Raw genomic sequence first — 20,773 nt, 5'->3', positions numbered from 1 at the left:
TGAGTTTTTCTTTTAAGGATTTTTATCAGTACAAGTTCAGTGTTACGAAGGTACTACGGACAGGATTTAGAGTCGTTGGTCCTGCGAGTGATTTATCTTAGGTTGTCGAATTATGGGTGCACAATTATGAACTAATACTTTATCGTGTACTTTTCCAATTTTACCATTAACAAACTTTCAGGGTAATTACTATTCGTTGTATAATTTAAAGGCACTCGTTGTTTCCATGGAAAATTGTATTCTTTTTGAAAAATTCCATATTTACTTTTATAGATTATTTTTATTTTTGCTATTAAAATTTAAAAATGAAAGTATAAAATATTTTTTTACCTTAATATATTTTTTTTATATTGTTTGGATTGCAACATTTGAACTGACCGTGTAAACTTCACATTTAAACAAACATTGCGAAATTCGAGCGCTAGGAATATGATGGATCGGCATAATTTGCGTTCGGTCATATTTCTATTGTGAGTTGTGATCAAATATCAGTAACACATTTGAACTGAGTTGGAAAAATAGCTCTTTTTTATTTTTAAAAACGTAAGTTTCATTTCAAAATATATTTTTTTTAATTAATTAATTTACGATAGTCAAACTCGTTAATAGAATATTTTTTATCAATATTATTCATGTAATTAAAAAGTAGATGTAATCCAAGTCACATTAAATGTAACATAATAAAATACTTATCTATATAATGTAATTACAATTTATGAATTTAAATAATAGATCTAACAAAATTTAGATACAAAATTTGAGCCAAGCTCAAAATTGCAAATGATTTTTCGGAAGTTTGACGTCATAACAAGAACTTTGATTACTTTTTTCTCGATAATAATATCTAAGTCAACAACGTTATTTATAGCTATAAAATTTTACACGAATACAAGTATTAACGATCTTTTATGTTATACATTTCATTACTAGCCATCAGTCAATGAATAAAATGAACTATTTAAATGCTACACAAGAATAGTCTTGGTCTCCTTTCATAGCATTCTCTAGAATCACTTAGAACAACAATACCTTTAGTTTAATCTACCTCCATTAAGTAGAAAATATGGTCTACCCTGTCATTACTCCGAGCTGGGCAGCCCAAGCCGAATAGTAATTACGCGATCTGAGGAGGTGTGGCTCTTTGAGTGACAGCTTTACGAGCGCCATTTAAAAAAAATGTCTCAAAAGGTCTTTTGATAATGATACACAGTTATAAAGGAATACGATAATTTCAGTTAATTTAAAAATTTAAACAAGACTACTTTGACATTAATTATGTTTTTTTTTTAATATTTGCTCTCCTTATTCGTTTTAAGAGTGAGATAGATGATCATATCTTCGAAAGTACTCATTCGGGAAATCGACAATTACATTTCATATATTAAAGTTGTCCTGCATACAGAATTAGTATTTTAATTTGTATGTATATCCAACACACTTAGTAAATAAATTTTGAAAACTACTTCACAGAAGAACTGTTATTCTGTAAGAGGGAAATCGAAAATCACGGCAGAACACAAGCGTTAAATATCATGTGTTTTGCGAGATTTACTATAATAATTATAAAATTAATAGAAGTTAAAATATTATTATAAAATCTTGATTAATTTTCCTATATTTATTGCATTTAGGATTCTGGATACATTCAATAATTTTTGAAGTGCTTACTTAAGAACAACTACTAGTAGTTAGTAATTTTGAACTTATGAAATGTCTGTCTTTCGACGCTTGAAGTCAGGTCAAGTGTGCCTTCCATGACTAATGTTTGTATGAAACAAACATTTGACGTGGTCTAATTATTTGTATGAAACGCATTTGAGACTGTACGACCAAGAATATATTAAATAGTTAATGTTTTTAAAATACTAAACATAACATTTTACTGATTATAAACCAAATAATACTTAGAAGAGTACCTAATTAATTTTTAAAACATATCGTAATAATTCAAATTCGCTGAAAAAATATTTGAAATGTGTTCAAGAACAATTCATTTACGAAAACTGTGGTAGTTTATGAATTATTTCGTTAAAATTAAAACACTAGATTCTAACGAATTAAAAGCGCTTAAACAATGGCCCTATTGGAAGATAAAATCAAATATTCAATAACCAAACTAATTTTATCCCCTCAGACTTTCCTTAATAAACATTTATTTTAAAATATTAATTAACTAAAATAACTAAAAAAAGTAGAACCTCCTTGTAAACGACTTTTAATTTTTTAAAATTGTATTTAGATAAGGAAATACGATATTGTTGAAGTCAAAGATAAAATCTTGATTTGCTAACCAGCTATGAGGTAGCTTCAGAGCTGGATGGCGAATCAAGATTTTATTTCTTTAATATTTTAGAAGGTTTCAAATCTTATTTTAAAAGATTTATTTTTAAAGTCAATAGCCTCTTGCTTATTGATTTTAATTAAACGACTTATGTCAGTAATTTGACAGACGTAGAATACTATCTCCCAGAATACGCAGAATACCATGCGGCACCTGATATATACACCAATAAGTAATAGTTCTGTCAGGAATTGTTATATATTTATATTTTTGTACAAATTTAGGCTAATTATAAAGAAATTAACGAGAAGACGAATGAATTAAGAAAAATAAATTCTCCTGGACTGGATCAGTCATAAATTGTACGCCGCCGCTACAAACTTTACAACTTTTTAATGCAAGTTATTCAACGGACTCGAATGGGTTAAGGTAAGGGTCATATTGTTTCACAACGCGATAGATTTAATTAAGCTATTGGAAGTGAGTTAAGCTGACGATACAATAGTGTAATGGTCAGATAACTGTTTTGAACGGTCATTGAACGAGTGGACTGTTACATAAATATATACTGTTGTATTATATTAAGAAATATTAGGTTGTGTGACACACAATAGTAGGTTGTGTGTGTTTTAATAATTTCTTGATTTTGCACACAAGTTAGTAGTTTGACAAGTCTAATCATTGAGTTTTTGTAAGAGTTAAGTACATACTGATACTATTTAGGAAATTTCGTAATATTTAATATATCGCATTTGAAATGAAGTCATTTCTTATTGATACATAATATTTTTTTATCAATAACAAATAATTTATTTTACATTTTATCTGCCTTAGATAGCATATAATCGCCTAGCATTGCTTGGGAAGTTCAAGCCTCGTGTAATCACACATGCCATCAAATAGTAAATGTAGATTTTAATTACAGTCCGGACTATAAAATTTATTATGTTAATACTAATCACTACGTAGCCTCTACCATCAATCATCATCAGCTATCGTAGATGTTGATTCTGTAAACTGTTATTACGAACACTTATCTGAAGGGTCAGTTAATTGATTCCAAAAAAGAGGTTTTATATTTATTCTTCTGATTAATGAGTCTCTTTCTTTGATATTTAATTTTATTACAATAAACAAATTTCAAAGCTTACCATGAGAAATACCAGAAATATATTTTTAATAGGCTAAAACTAAGCTTTAAGGCAGATAGCGTTATACTAAGATAAAAGTTATCCCATTCTTAGAACATAATAAGACCGCGTGACGAAACTTCTCTATATAAACTCAAGTAATGAATATTTAAAATAGGACCGTATTTATGTAAATGCCGCCTTATTCTGATCTATTCATTTTACACTCATTATAACTTTGCAAAATAGAAGAGTTATATACAAATACTATAATTATTATTATATTAACAATCCTTTATTTTTATCACTATAATATCTTAGTTGTCTTGTATTTTGTAATGGTGTTATGCTAAGAGCAGGTTTTGAACCAAAACCAGATATTTGATTAAGGCATTGCTGTGTTCGGGCGTCCGGTGTGAACGTTGAGTGATCTAGTAGTTAGTAATTACAGGCGTAACGGTCAACAACTTACTCCTCACGGTTCGTAGCGCTTTGACATCGTTATGCGTATCTAATTCGTTTACAGATAGTTCATCTGTTCGTATGTCCTATTTTATGTAATAATACAACCAAATATATATATACGACCTCCGTGGTCGAGTAGTGTGTACACTAGTTTTCATGGGTACGCCACTCCGAGGTCCCATGTTCGATTCCCAGCCGAGTCGATGTAGAAAAGTTCATTTGTTTTCTATGTTGTCTTAGGTATGTGGTACCGTTGTCACTTCTGATTTTCCATAACACAAGTGCTTTAGCTACTTACATTGGGTTCAGAGTAATGTATGTGATGTTGTCCAATATTTATTTATTATTATTATTATTACTTTAAATATCAGAAATATGTTTACTTATTTAGGATCCCACATGATGAAAAGTAAAACTTTTTATTTAAATTATACCAGGTTATATTCCGAATATTGGGTATCGATCAAGCGAACTACTGAATTTCTATTTTCAATAATTTGCGTTATAAAAAGCAATCTAAAAACAGTACTTTATGGATCCCGACAAAATCTATATTCCGAAGATACATTGCCGGAAGATACGTGAGAGAAGTGGTGTTATGATTTATGGTTATGTGTGGAGGCAGTCTATAGTTTTTCTGGCTGGCATAAGTTATAGCTAAGGGAATACCTAATATAAATATTCTACCCTTTTCCAAACAGTGTACACCATCGTGTATCCAAAGAAAGATGGATACACGATGGATACATATATAAAATAGATAAGTATTAAACAGGTACAACTTCCTATATGTAAGTTACATACACCTATTTCGATTCTATGCATATTATTTGTATGTATAATAATTGTACGTACATTATATTATATGGTTTCATAATTGATAAGATAGTAAGGTAAGTCTTTAGTTATCCTTTGGATTATTTTATAGAATGACCATCAATAGTAATATAAAAAATATAGATATTAAAGAATTTGCAGTAAATCGGTAAATAAAAATATATATGTTTAATTTCAATGTCAGTCACGACATTTTATTATGTGATTGTTACTGTCGTTGCTATAGTGGCTGGGTTATATCCATAGGCCCAAAAATCCTGGGGTAGAACCGTCGAACGAATAAAAATAAATCCTCAGTAGCAGCCCAGAGTGAAGTTTTCAGTGTTTAAATTCCCGTGCCTCAGAAAGCACGTAAAGTCTTTCTGGGCATGTTGGATTTATTGCCTATTGAATTATGAAGAGCACTGTGAACCATTGTGCACTTTAATATGACCTGCATAGTTGCCTAGTGTTAACTAAAACCGACCACCGTCACATCTACGTTATTTAATAATATTTAATTGATTTCTATTCGTTATATTACATTACATTAGCAGCCTGTAAATTTCCCACTACTGGGCTAAGGCCTCCTCTCCCTTTGAGGAAAAGGTTTGGAGCATATTCCACCACGCTGCTCCAATGCGTACTGTGATATAAAAGTCACTAGCACACCAGTTAGTATCGTTTATCCATAATTAACTTCAAAGCTATTATTACATTTGTTTATTGAACGGTTTTTTATTTGTTATTAAAGTAATTATTTACACTGTACTCCGTGTAAAGTAAACAAGAGTTTTGATTTAATATAATTTACTGGATTCAATAATAACATAGTACAAATATCAATATTATAAATTAAACAGAGCTATCATGGTGCAGTAGTATATTCGAATAGCTTTTATACTGGTACCAGATACAATACTGGTTCAATACAATATTCTATTTAGGAAATGAATACGGGTATCTTGTTAATTGCGTAAGTTCCAAGCGTTTTCGTAAGCCCAGCAGTGGGGCGGTAATGGGCTGTTACCAATACGGGTGGTTTATATTGTTACCGGATATAGAACATTTTGTCGTTGCTATTCTTACTGATATATAAATATTAACAAATCAAAACGTGTTTCAAATAAAGATAAAAACATAACTATAATTTATATTATCTATTGCCGCCTACAATTGTTTTAGTAGATATTTTTTGTATGTATAAGTCGATAAGGGCGTAATTCGTTTGCGTCTCACGTCACGCGCACCGCATTGATAAGTGGCTGCTACGTGCGCGCACTCTTCGCATTCTCGCCTTTACTGCCACTCGATTAGACTGGCTTACGACGTCACTCACGATGGAAATATGGAGCAATTTTCCTTTAGCTATGAATTAAATTTGTTCGTTTTTTTTTTTATAAATTTTCTTCTCAGTTTTTATAAGATACTAGCTATCTGTCCTTGCTTCGTACGGGTAGAGTAAGGGTCTCAATAATATGTTTATATTGTAAGATAGAACGTGTTCGAGTCCGTCTTGGAAAGTACCACCCAGTCATCATTTATTCTACCATCAAACAAATGGAGTTGCAAGGGATGGGTAATATTTCAAATTTTCTTACGGTACCAAGGTCTATCTTTATTGAGTACCATCAGGTGGCAAAATAACAAAAATAATTAATTTATTCGTATGCTTTTAGATCCTCATTTTATAGTACTGTATTAAAAGTAAAACTATCATCGGTTGAATGTAAATTCTACAGAGAAGAACCAGCAAGAAACTCAGAGTTACTCCTTTTCTACATCAGAAATAGAAAGTTATGTCAGGTATTAGATTTAATTTATGTAATATATTCTGCCTCAAATTCAACAATTATATTAGGTTCAACCTTTTTTATCATCTTTATAATCTCGTGTTGAATAATATGCCTTATATTTTTTCAAGAAATGATTATTATTTATGAAACGGCAAAGTTAAAAACAAATAAATATTTTTTGGGTTTTTTTGGATGAAGGACTTCGCTGATTAAGGAAGAATACCTTACCAAAGTTTCACCATAATCAAATCATTAGTTTTAAAACACATAGAGAACAAACATCTAAACATTCATTTTTATTTATTAATGAACTTTTTTAATATTTAGAGGTGACGTCATGTTAATTTTTTTTTAGTTTAATAAGAAGGTTAACTAAAAAGGCTTTATATTTTAACTATGTTGTTTATTATATTTAATACTTCCCCAACTCCTTAACCCTGCTTTGTAAAAGCAGCTTGTATTTCAAAGGTTATCAGTATCAACGAGTTTATAGTTATAAGAAGCGCTCGTACAAATAAAAATCCCACACATATAAAAATCAAACATACATAATTACAGTAATCATACGTATGTGCGTATGTGTGCATCCCACAAAAATGCACGAAGATATTTGTTTTGATCACGTGACACATGTACTGTGTCATGTGATGTGTGATGCACTTTAATAACCACCAAAGTTACCAAATTAAAATAAACAAGATGTCAAATTCGTCACAGTCTTTATTTATTTGTTTCAAATTATTGCTTAGGCTTTGTACTAAAACATGGTAACCCTACAAAATTTACAACGTCATCACTTTATACAAGAAACGTTTATTCAGTAAATCATGTTATAGGTTACAGGTTATAGGTACAAAGGCGTATAGAGTAGGAGCAATGCAATCAAAACAAAACACCTTAATTATTAGCGCCAGTTATGCGCTCAGCCTTATTCACGTTGTGCGCTGAATAATATTATAGAAAAGGTTTATTGTTTCCGCTGTACAATGTGTGCTAGCTATTTCTATCGCCCTAATATTATAAGCACGGGTTGATGTTTGTAGCTCAATCACGTAAGCATGTAATTTGAATTGGAAAGATGAACTGTATTCTATATTAACTGGTTCATAGCGACCTTGTATTTATGTTCAGGCGAACGAGCAAATTTTCTACTCGATGGTTAATGGTCACCGCCGCTGATAGACTATGGCGCTGCAACCATTAACCATTTCTTACTTATTTGGAAACTAAGAATCTATGTCTCTTGTGCCTGTAGTTAAACTGACTCACTCCCCCATCAAACCGGAACACAACCATAATGAGTATTGCTGTTCGGTAGTATATCAGATGAGAGGATGGTAGCTACCCAGCACGGACTAGCACAAGGCCCTACCATCAAAAAACTTGGACAGGAATTATAACAGTTAATAGTTTTTTTGTTAAGAAACTCGAAGTAGTTACCTAGAGCCTACTGGTCCTGTTCCTATATATCTCCAGTCGTGTTGGATTGCTGTTACAAAACCCATGATAGCGAGATGATGCCCAAACTTATGCACTAAATAAACTAGTCTCTGTTAAGCGTCGACATCGTAGGCGAAATCATAAAATAAACGTAAGAACATGAAACGGAATTGTGAAATGACCTCGTTATTATTAAAAATGTCGTAACTTGAAAAGCCACGACTTCTAACAACCTTATGCTCCTAATGTAAAAACTTTACAAGAGGAAAGTTATGTTACAAAAAATAAAACTTGAACATATTAAACTCGAGTAATTTTAAAATCATCTCTCGGTGGTTTCAAAGTTGTAAGTCCTCGAGAAGTGCTTGAAGAGGAACTGTGTCTGTGCTCGATGGAAAAAAAATAATTTGTCCTCGACTATGGGATAAACAAATGAGTTTTAAGCGGCTCAACACGAGATCAAGAGAAGACTTATTTTGTTGTATATAAAAAAAAATCATAGACTAATTGATTAGATATATACATATATAACACTTCAAACTTTTGCTATGTTTATTAAATTTAATCGATTTAAACGCGATCGTACCTTTTTTATTTATTTTCGATTCAATAGAGTTGTATCTGCTGTAGTAACGGGTGACTGCTATCATTGCGATAATATAATAATAATATGTATATACCTACATATTTATTCCAATATTTGTTTACAAGTAGAATATTTTATTTCTATTAATACGCAATTTTCTAAACCAGATTTGGACTCATGTCTCCTCGACACTGCATAAACAAAACCTCTCAACGGTACAGAGATTCTTTGAATTAGCACCTACAATCCTACATACTAAATATACATACATCTTTCTCTATTACATTTAGGTTGAAAGAGATGGCAACATTGAACATTGAAGAGTCGCTGCAGGTGCGTCGCGGTCAACAAATATTATACATTGAAACATGCATTCAATTATCGCCTTTATTACTTTATAATAAATGTGATAATAGCTTGACATTCGATATGGCGTAAGTTAATTATCGAAGTGGGACTTTTGACGACTCCGTTACTCATTATTAGGTGGGCATTAATCATTTAACAAAACGGAGTTAATTTCCTTGAATTTTATTTAGTCTCGAGAAGTTCTACCGCCAAAGATGTTTTACTTGCTTTGAGAAAAGTTACAACTTTTAAAACTTCCCTAGAGATATATTGGTTTGTATTTTATAAATTAATAATAAATAAAGAAAAGTAATCTGTAAAGGCCCCACTACTGGGATTAGACCTCTTTTTTGAAAAGGTTTGGAGCTTATCCAATATACTGTTCTTATGCGGGTCGGGATACGCCTGTGCCAGATTTTAGTGCTACTCGTGCAGACATTTGCATTAACAGACGAGACGGAAGAGATTTGTAAAAACAGTAGTTCAGTTAGTATGGATAGCAAAAAAAAAAATTAAATATGTATTTTTATTTTATTTAAATCAACATATGATTATTGAATGCACGGAAAAATAACATAAACTTTATTAATTATGTATTGAGATTAATTTGAACTTGTTTCAATATGTTTGATTAAGCAAGTAAATAATGTAAATTAATATTAATACAAATTTAACATTTGTTACAACATATAAATATTATAATTCAAACTGTCATAACTAATGTTTGGGGTTTTTTGCTAACCGTATATAGCGCGAAAAGGAAGTCAATTGAGTGCGAGTGAGATAGCATGAGAACGGCCGATATTTATGTCTTTTCTTTATTAGCGAAGATTATATATTGTCTTTTTATGCATTTGATATATCTGAAAGTAATATTTTGTATTATTTTAGTATACCTTTATATAAGTGTACTTGTAGTGATCAAAATTTATTCAACAATGTCAGATGTTGGCTATTTGCTAACAAACACGATAAAAAAAAATCCTAAAATTTCACTTGTTTGTAATTAAAAGAAATAAACGTATAAGTCTATGCAAATTATTTAAGACTAACGAAGCTGACTTCATAGTAAGGTTTAGAACTAAAAATAATTACTGTTCATATTATTTACCCTCTAATATTAAGAGAATTATGGTTACATTCATCACAAATATTAAAGATGGTTTAAAGCTTCCCCTCTAACACGCCTTCGTTTAACGACTTCAAATAAAATTTAATTAAATTCATGGCGAGGCAACACTTTGAAATGCGTACGTTTACATACCATCTGCCACAATATTAACATATCATTCAAAACATGAAAACGCAACGTGTTAATTTAATTCGTATAGAACAGGATATTAAAAAAATATATTTTTTTGCCCATAAAAAACTATTATTTAATTTTAAACTACCAAAAAGGTTGCAACATTAGCGTTAAATAGTGTAAAAAAAACTATTACTGATCCGAACAAGGTCTGTGTCACGGACTAATAAAAATGTTTATTTTAAATTTAGAACTGACAGCGCCATGACAGCTGTCCGGCGGCCATTATCCCTGCAGCCGCGTATGAGCAAATGAACCGATAAAAATAACAATTTAGTCTTTATTTTACGCTACACGCGTTACTTATTTCCATATCGACTTGTCTATTACATTTTTATGGTTACGTAATTGGGAAACGCATTGATTAGATATTAAATAATGGAGCGTGACATTCAAGCATCTGTCCGTATTGCGTCAGTGTTTACATTACCGGTAGCACGTGTTAAGCTGTGGGAACAGAAAGGGCAACATAAAAAATACATTCGAAAGTCATGATCACTCGAGTTTGTTTGGCCTTTGGGGTTTTTTTTAGTATTTTTTTTTTTTTGTAAAAGCACCACGCACCTGCTTCTCTTGCATCCCAAAATCGATAAAAGCGCCGTTAAGCCCGTTTAAGTTTGAACCCATTAACGAAAACATTAAAACGTTTTAATAGCGTAAATAAAACGCCAAAATTTTGGTGGGGGGTTATTTTATTAGCTTTATATTCTTACTCAGCGTAGCACGGTTTTCAAAGGAAACGTTTAGTTTTAGAGGCGGTTTTTCTGTACAGACTTTATAACACGAAATATTATATACTTATAATAAAGTTGTAATAAATATTATTTTTTACAAATTAAATAACAACGAATTATATAAACTTGCAATGTGCGTAGATACTTCAAGTATTATAAAAAGTATATATTAAATGAATATAACACAATTCTAAATAAAAACATTTAAATTGTTTTTGCTTTATAGGAAGTTGTTCAAAGGATATTTCGAATTTTAGATTATTACGTTTTATTTCAAAAGTAACGAAGGTGTTCATTCTTTGAAATGAGTAATTATAATTCGTAAATACACTTATACAAAATGTTCATAAATTTATTTATATTTAGATACAAGAAAAGGAAATTCATATAAATATTCCAATCTTAGCTATATAATACCTTTATTTCGACCTTTTCCTTTTTTCTCGTTGAATTTTCTCTTGACGCGTAGAAAGTTATTTATACTATTAATTATAATTTAGATGAAAGTATGTGACTGCGAGTTTTCCTTTCATCGACTTTAGTACATATTCTTCGAAATAGCGTGATACGGATAGATATTTGTAACACGGATAGAGTGCCTAAGACACAAGTGGGTTGATACAGGCCGTTCGATTATCGATACTATTAATGCAAGTGATCTTATGAAAAAGTTTAATTCTATTTGCAAACGTGTAAACAAAGAGTACGTTAAACATAACATACCAATGCAGGAATTTCTAATACATCTTTGTATAGTATAAAACAAAGTCGCTTCCCGCCGTCTTTACGCCTAAATATAATATGATATTAAACTGCGCAACTGATTTTAAAGTAGTTTTCATCAATAATAATCGCGCTATATATTAGCAATCAAAGTGAAATTTACAAAATAATATCAGTAGTATACATTTTGGATACGATTTTGAAATAATAATTGATGCAGTTTCCTATACTAAAGAGGATACGAGTTATGGTACGTATTTCAAATAAATTATAGCCTTCCCGACATTGATATACAAAAACACTGGAAAGGCTGTTATTTCATCGTAATTAAATGCCTCGAGCTGTACCTTATTATGTAGGAAATGGGGTGCTTAAGTCGTTTTTCATCCATACTGAATATTATTGGAATATCATTGACATTATTTTGGTTTTCATGAATATGAGTATCTTAGTATCGTAAAAATATACGTTAGCTTGAATCTGAATATGTGAATATATAACCAATTCTCGCTTTTTATTACAACAATGTAGATATTATTATGACTAAAAATTTCGACTTGTCTATTAAGATAAACATAAATAACTAACATATTTGCTGTTTTTGTATAATCATTGCAAAATATATTATTAATCTAGATTACGAATTGGCTCTTATAATTGTTATAATGTATATTTGTTTCAATGTTTGTTCAAATGGGGCGATACGCGGATAGGGAATAACATTATGGTATGTGGAAGCCAACACCCATCGACATTGGCACTGTCAGAAACATTAACCGTACCTTGCATTGCCAATGCGCCACCAACCTATGGAACTAAGATGTTAATTATGTCAAACGATGGTAGGTATTTAACCAGACGTACTTGCACATTGTCAAAGTATTATTTTAAACAACTAGAAATTCAGACCTCAATATTATTTATATATGTTTTTACAACAAGCAATGAAAAAAGGAAAACTTTTAATGCAGGTTTTCATCAAAAAGTTTTTATTGATAGACAGAATACCTCTGATCTTTATAATTATCTTATGAGCCATTTATCTACCAGCACGTGTACTTAACAACTAAAACATAATGTTTAATTTCACACAAAGTTAAAACCAGTTTGGGTTGCGAAGGGACGGGTCTTGCCCTGTCTAAATGAATATATAGATAGGTATAGTTAGACCCCAGTCTTGTGAAGAATTTTAATGAGAGCAATTTAGACCTTGGCTTTATTATTGAGGATTTAAAAAAATCAATTACGTCACGTTCTTTTTTTAAACTTAAATGAGATTTGGAGATTGAAGTGTTAAAATTCTGAGGTTGAACGGACGATATATTGCGAGTGCGTTCAGACTCGTACTGTTCGTAAAGGTTGATAGAGTTTCTTAAACACGATTTTAAATTTCAAAGTTTTTGTTGTGATTGTAAATTTCATTAATTTAACAAGATCCTAATTACTGCAATAAAAAAATTGGTCTATTTTTGACTTCATTTAATACGACTAACATACCGCTGACTTGCATTTAAAGGCGTTACAAATAGATTATTGTAAAATATCAAATATGTTCGCATGTTTTAATGAATGTACAAATGTTATGCATACCGTATATCCCATAAAAAGAAAATTCGGTATATCCCTGATCATTACCATGTAGCAACGATTTCTTTATATGAAGAGGATGAAACATCTTATAAAATTTCGAAACGTACTGCGATGACGTCGACGAAATCACTATTAAAGAAATAGCCCATAGATAATATTAGGTGATCATTTCTTTCAACTACTACTACTTACTATTTATTTTCATATACCTATTTATAGTATATTTTCTTATGTCAAGGTCGTCAAATCGTCCTTACCCGCAAAGACGCTTCGAATGACATTTCCACGTTGAACTATTTTACAATCGAATATTTTATACAAAAATAAGATGAGAATTTGTCATTTCAAGCGAAGAAATCACAAATCTTTTCAACGTCACTGTAGCGAAAACACGATTTTCTTTAACTTAAAAATTTAAGAAGACGATTCGTGCTTTATGTCTGAAGATTATTGTATTCACAATCAATTCTTTTAATGATCTAGCTGCCTTCTTAAAAAGTTACGTTTTGGAAGGAGATATTCAAATAATAAAAATATATTTATAAAAACTAAAACATACATTTGGCTAAAAGCTATACTTTTATACCGAATCACGATACGGTACCCCGGGGATTGCCAAGAAAATCAATATTCCTTAAAATCATTTCAGTACAAAAGGTATTTTATTAATAGTTGTTATGAGCTTTCTCTACCATCTTGCGAAGATACTAAGTATTCTAAGAGCAACATAAGCTCTAAACTAGTACTTATAAAATCACGTTAATACGTGCCTTAGTTGCTGTTTAAAGGAAAGACAAACCAATAAACACACCTTCGGACTTATAATATTAATAGACAATAAAAACCAAAATTAATGTTATAACCTTTATTCAAGCCTGACAAAGCCCGCGTATTGAGGGAGAGAGATAAAAAGTCCTATGTGTTATTATAGATTATAATCTATCTCTGTGCCAAACTTAATTCAGAACCGTTCAGCCGTTCCGGCGTGATTGAGTACCAAACATCTATTCATCCGCTTTCGTTTTTATATAAGATACAAGCGTTAAGATACAATTGCTTATCGATCATGAAAACATAACACAGGTTAATAAGAAATACTTCAAGACTTAAGAACATAGTTGTTATTCCACGTCGATAATTTAATGAGGTGCACTCCTTAGTGAACGCAAATATTATATACCTCGATTATGTATACATAGTAATTGTACCTAATTAGATATTATGTATGTACGTACGTACTTTAGCCAGTAAATAAGTATTGCGTATTGTAAATATGCAGTGAAGGTATATTTTAATAGCTTGCGGGAAATAAAAACGGGTAAGTACGACTTGGACAGATGTAGGGAGTGTTCCGTACTATTCAGATTCCCGTGGGAATTTACAAACAGCATTTTCATTTATGTTTCACTTAAGGCATTGCTTGATTTCCGTGTTTTCTTTGTACTACGAATTGTCTAAAATATAATTCGTATTGAACTTGCAATTTTAAGATAGATGAATGCGGCCTGTAAAACACTAAGCAAAACTAATAGACAAATACTAGAATTCATACTATTTTGCTAGTGATTTAATGTAAATACATATAACATAGACAAAGTCACAAATGTAATAACAATTCATGCATTAACATCGCATCACATAACATTAAACAACTCAAGAGTTCAAGAGCATTTCATAGAAACACTTCGATAATGATGGTGTCACATTAATACTCACGTAACGTTTTTTATAAACATTCAATAGCATTTGATGACAAGAAATATGACCAAGATGTAATGTTATTTTTTTATTTACAATATAACTAGTTGGCGTGCCTCGGTTTCCATCCGCTTCGAAATGTTTCATGGGAACGTATAACTTATATACATATATAAATAAACATAATACTGTTGATTCTTACAAATGATATCCTCCTGTCTGATTTTGGTAATGGCGGCCAGCTGGAGAATCTCTAACTGTAGCGCTGGATGTAACGATGAAGGTTGTGTAGAATCACAGGTGCGCTCTTATCCATTTATAATCCAAAGGAAAGACAATCCGACGCGACCGCGGAGGTCCAACGCCTTTAAATGTTTTCTAGTGTAAACTTTGCCAATTTTTAAACAAAAACGCATATTTTTTTATTGTCTCGACCCGTTCGAACCCAGGATTGAGAAATCTGCAGCCTTATAAAATAGCCACTGACTAACGAGTTATGTGTACCTATATGATGGTTACGTAACCTAGTACATCTCACTAATTGAATACCAGTACAGTTTGTCAGATTAGTTACCGTTTATTGTCACTGTTCCGCTCCTTAGAGTTACAGCGTGACGTTATATAACCTATAAACTCTCTAAATGAACGTCAGACAGCTAACAACCGAATACTTTTTTAAATCGAACTTAAATATTAAATATTCAAAAATCGAATAACGAAATTATGATTTTTAAATATTGTTCAGGAAAAGAAGTGTTACTATTAATTATATATTACTATATAATATAATAACTATTACTCATCATATAGTAATATATACGCGATCAAGCTTTTATAATGAAAAAAAACTTCAGAAATAATTAGCTGTAAGATGTATGTATGTAAACAGATAACAAATATAAAATACGTAATATATCAAAATATTGCTCCGAACAGTCAAATTACTATTGGAGTTCCCCACGAACGTCTGGACATCGGCCAAAATAATCAAGTAAGGCTGAATTCGTATATTTCATTTTATATTCCACTCTTTATTGACCGTTGCTTACCATTCGATTCAATTGACCTTCACTAGTGAACTACTTCACGAATGGTTTCTTATAATTCGTGCATTGTTCAATTCATGATGAGTCAAAGAAAGATTGGTTTGAACTGTGAAAGCATTTCCATTCGATTGAGATTCAAGTGAAACTAGGAAAGTGGGTTTGAATTAAAACGTAACAATTGAAATGTTACATTAAGAATTGAACGTTCCGGTGTACGAACTTAAAATAATGAGCATTGTTAAAATTTAACGGTTTTGACAATTTCTTTAAATATACCTTATTCAAGTTTAACCTAAAATATAAAATTTAGAGTTTTTATTATATTAAATTTTGCACAATTTTCATTCTTAATTTAATTAAATAATTAAAGAATATATTTTAATATACATAGATAATACTTTAAAATAATTATTGAGAATTTGGTTAAAAATATTTGATTTTTCAAATTTCGAATTTTTACTCTTAATTTTTACTCTTATTTTGATATTATAAAAGCTTGTCCATAGTCACACCAAAAAAAATCGGTTGAAAAACAGAAAAGAGAGAGGTAGACACTAAACATTATTTTATTTGCCTATTTATATTTACATTAAGAGGACTACAAGAGCTAAGTGCCCTTGAGAATCGCACGCACACACTTACAAAATCGACAAAAACGGCAAGCCCGTGTACTAAGGGTTAAGCGAGGTAACGAGATTACGCCCAAATATTCTAATAGATGGCGCCAAACCAAGCGACGTAAGATCAATCATAAATCTCATACAAAATAGATAGGACAACAGAATTATTTTTATTTCTTTCGATGTTAGTTAACAAATGATTATAAAATAAAACTGATTCAATTAAACTTACAATATTTTTATTTATATTTTGTATACAATAAAATAGACAGTTAGTTTTAACCTTTTTTTTCTATTATTTATATTATTATACCACAATTAGTTCTTATACTAAATATTGAAACATACCAATTTTTAACATTTTATAAAAGTTTAATGATCTATTTATATAATAAAATCGTAAGTATTTGAAATCTGTAGTGTAGTGACTGTGGGGTAACATATAGCGTAGTATTTGTTCGTTTTATTGGTATATTATTAGTATATTGGTTCATAAAGAAAAAATATATATTCAATTTAAAAAAAAAAAAATCTAAATATTTACTAGAAAAAAATGTTGTCAATTCGATTTGGTTGAATCATTGACGAATGAAAGGTTAATCATAAATCTCATAAAAATAGATAGGATATTAGAATTATTTGTATTGCTTTTGACTGTTATTCGAAAATGATTAAAAAATAAAACTGATTTAATTAAACTTAAAATATTTTTATTTATATTTAGTACTACAAAAAAAAAAACATTTACTGTTAATTTTTTTTTAATTTTTTTAATTTAATTTCACTTGTATGTATTAATGTTATTACATATTTCCTGGAATCTTGGAATAAATATTACACCCACTTTCAGCTGAAAGTTGGCACACATATTTAATCTCGATGACAATGCACGATTCATGAATTGCTGCTATATTCAATCCAATATGGCGGACGTTACAAATAAATTTAAATTTATGAATTACGTACAAATGACACTTCTAAATATTCTAGTTCTCTGGTTCACAACAATTACATTTTTTTTGTTACGACTTTACTTTTTTTTATTATTATTAAAATTAGTTCATACATAACTTTAATTCTTATTATAAACAATCGATAAAATTAAACTCTTACGCAATATAAATAGCTTCCGTGTTATTATTTTCGACTTTCTTTATTCTGTAAAAAATAAATATATGTTAGTAATTACATTTTTATTAATTATAAAATTATGTATTTAAAAAATATGTATCTTAATATGTCAAAGTAGTTATAATGAAAAAAAAATGCTTCGAGTTCATGGGGATCGAATGTAGTCACTTGATCCCCATGAAAGTCAATTGCTGTTTTCCTTCCTTTGACCAAATACTCTATCGTAATTATTAAGAGTGGCTCGAAAAATCTGATTATATGCGAACTGATTGCACATTTTTCTAATAGATCTTTTCAATATTCATAATTTATAAAAAAAAAATATGTTTACTAAAAATACTCTTACCTTTTAATATCGTTCATATGTATGTTCGGCGCTTGATTTATATAAACGTTTTTTAGTTTTCCTCACGCGTTTCACTTTATTTCCCATATTTACACAATTAAAATTTATAACAATTAATATAATAAAAAAACAAATGCCTAATTACTACTACACTATTTTAACTTAATATATTTATTTACAAGAAAGAATAAAATTTATTATAAGAAAACATGAAACAATGAATTTACAATTAAAATTACAAAAAAATATCTCGTAACGTAATGAATGATGCGGCGAAAAGATCGACACGTCTGTATAGCATCAGGCCTCGGCCGGCATTGTCTGTACACGGCGTTTACGCACACATGCGTACGCATTTTGTTCGAAAATAAGAATATCGGATTTAAAAAAAATCTATTGATTTTACTAAAAAAGTGACACCCAGGTTAAATAGTATATTGCTTGTAGAATAATCTGACAAAAAACCAGATTTATGGAACGTATATAAGTATAGTTATTATTGATTAAAAGATCTTTTTAGAGGTAACTTTGTGATTTTTTTCTATCGTACCAAATTAATTACATCATGTTTTCAAAATAACAAATACTTAGCATGTATCCTGAAGATTATCATATATTTTTTTCATTTGGTTTACTGCATTGGATCATATACTTTTTTGCATTATAAAACTTGCATTTAGCTCATGTAGTCCCCTTAATATTCATACATGCAACAACTTTGTGTAACCTGCTAGAGAGGAGGCTGGGAATGATTTTAAGAAAAAATATTGGTAGATATTTACATTCAATAATTGACTTTCTAAGATTATTAATAATTCTCGTCACGTGATTATGAAAATAATTGTTACCATCAGCTTAAGGTACTCTCTAATTCCTAGACGTATGGATTATTCAATATACCTACATTTATAGTACGAAATACATAAACGAGGTTGGAGCTAATTAATATCCACAAAGGGAGCTTATGATAAGCTAATACAAATAATTGGCAATAATGTCTCCAGCCAAACAAGTGTTTTATAATTCTCTCTGAGTAAATTTAATTAGAGACTAATAACAGCTTAGACTAACTCCTGGGTAGCAGCCATAACTACCTATATAAGGTATTGCAAACTCATCTTACAATAGTTGATGGGTAGGAGAAATCACCATACACTAGTATTTACGACTAACATATAATGGGATTTAATTCTAAGCCTACGAAATAAGTTACAAAGATACAATATAACATTTATCACTAATGAATAACTAAATAATTATACTACAATAGTATTTTGTGATGAATAAGTCTTATAACTACAAGGAATATTATGGTTCCAATAAGTCTAGCATTATAGAAATAATGAACTCGTGTAATGTTTAAAAACAGTTTCGTCTAAATAATAAATTTTATTTGACCTATGAAAAACAGTAGTAAAGCGTATTTACGTTCCAAGCAATTATGGTTATTTACAGACTAGGTATGTTTACTTAGTCGTTTTTCTTAGGTAACTAAAATGAATCATTGACTTCAAGGTTAAGGCGTTAAAATATGAATAATAATGAACGTACATTACATACTGAAATCATCGGTCTATTTTTGTTTTTATAATTAATACTTAAAGTATTCATTAAAAAACTTTTTAGTATTCATGCTTGTTAAATTGAGAATATTCATTTTCAAAATATTATTTAGTATTGGAAACTATTTATCTTACGTTTATAGTGGAAATAAAAATGGGTGTAGTTTCTGTGTTATGGGTTTTAAGAAAGGTTGATTTTGTAACAGATTATTCACTTTTGTATCTAGGTTTCTCTGCTTTATTTTTATATTATCTTACAATCTGCAATCCAATTTCTTAAACATGATTCAACGAATAAACATTATAGATAAGAAAATATCACCGTTCACTAACAAATTTAATCGCAATAACCTTGAATTGTTAGTCACAACTAGAAACTCGTACATCTAAGTGAGAGACATGTACATTTTTTTTACATTTAAACATTCAACATACCTTAACGAAAGCATCCAAATTAAAAGCAAAACCACCGAAATTGTTTCCAATTCAGAAACACTTTAGTTCACTTTGCAACGTTACACAGGATTGCACGCTCGCTGAGCACATCACATTTTGCACTTTAGAGAAACAAACAAAAAATATTAGATCCAGTTCGTCTATGCTGAAGTACTCTTTGTGATATTACACGTGAACACAAGCCAGGAGTTTTTAAAATTCGTACGTCGGTGAATACGCGCGGGCGATGTTGTGATACGCAGCACGTCTACACGCGACGCGGGCGGCCGAATGACTGAGCTAGTGAGGGGAACGAGCGAATGGAGGGAGTGAACGCATTCGGCGCATCTGGTCGTGTGCGTGTAAACTTGCGAACTGTAGCAATCAAAGGCGTAAAAGAATGAAATAATAAATGATTTTGCAATTAATTTGTATCTGTCTTACTGTTACTGTTACTGTTACGTTACTCTACTGTACTGCATACTTATTTATCTTAAAATAATTATCTTAATTATAAATAAGGATGGAACTTTCTATAAAATTTATCTCTCACATGTTGTGTCCATGATTATCGTAAAATTCCATTAAAATTATTCAAATCAAGTAAATTGAAAAACAATGTAATTAACTGATAAAATATCAAAGTCAATTGCTTTGTATCTAAATGGCTTTTATTTCCACTTCCCTAAATAAAAAGAGGCAACAATAATTTGGCCGACA

At 30.2% G+C, this 20,773-nt stretch overlaps 1 protein-coding gene across 3 annotated transcripts in view; it reads right to left on the bottom strand.

Annotated features, from left to right (window-relative positions):
* Positions 1 to 20,353, bottom strand: part of LOC125076836 (leucine-rich repeat-containing G-protein coupled receptor 5-like) — a 249,125-nt gene extending 228,772 nt beyond the window's left edge. For all 3 annotated transcript variants that reach the window (XM_047688540.1, XM_047688538.1, XM_047688539.1), the window contains exon 1: positions 20,054 to 20,353. The gene's annotated coding sequence lies outside the window, so the exon portion shown is untranslated. The remainder of the gene's footprint in view (positions 1 to 20,053) is intronic.
* Positions 20,354 to 20,773: the final 420 nt, after the last annotated feature.

Source organism: Vanessa atalanta, chromosome 3 (assembly GCF_905147765.1).
Source record: "Vanessa atalanta chromosome 3, ilVanAtal1.2, whole genome shotgun sequence".
Taxonomy (NCBI): Eukaryota; Metazoa; Arthropoda; class Insecta; order Lepidoptera; family Nymphalidae; genus Vanessa; species Vanessa atalanta.
This window is presented reverse-complemented; position numbering and strand designations above follow the sequence as displayed.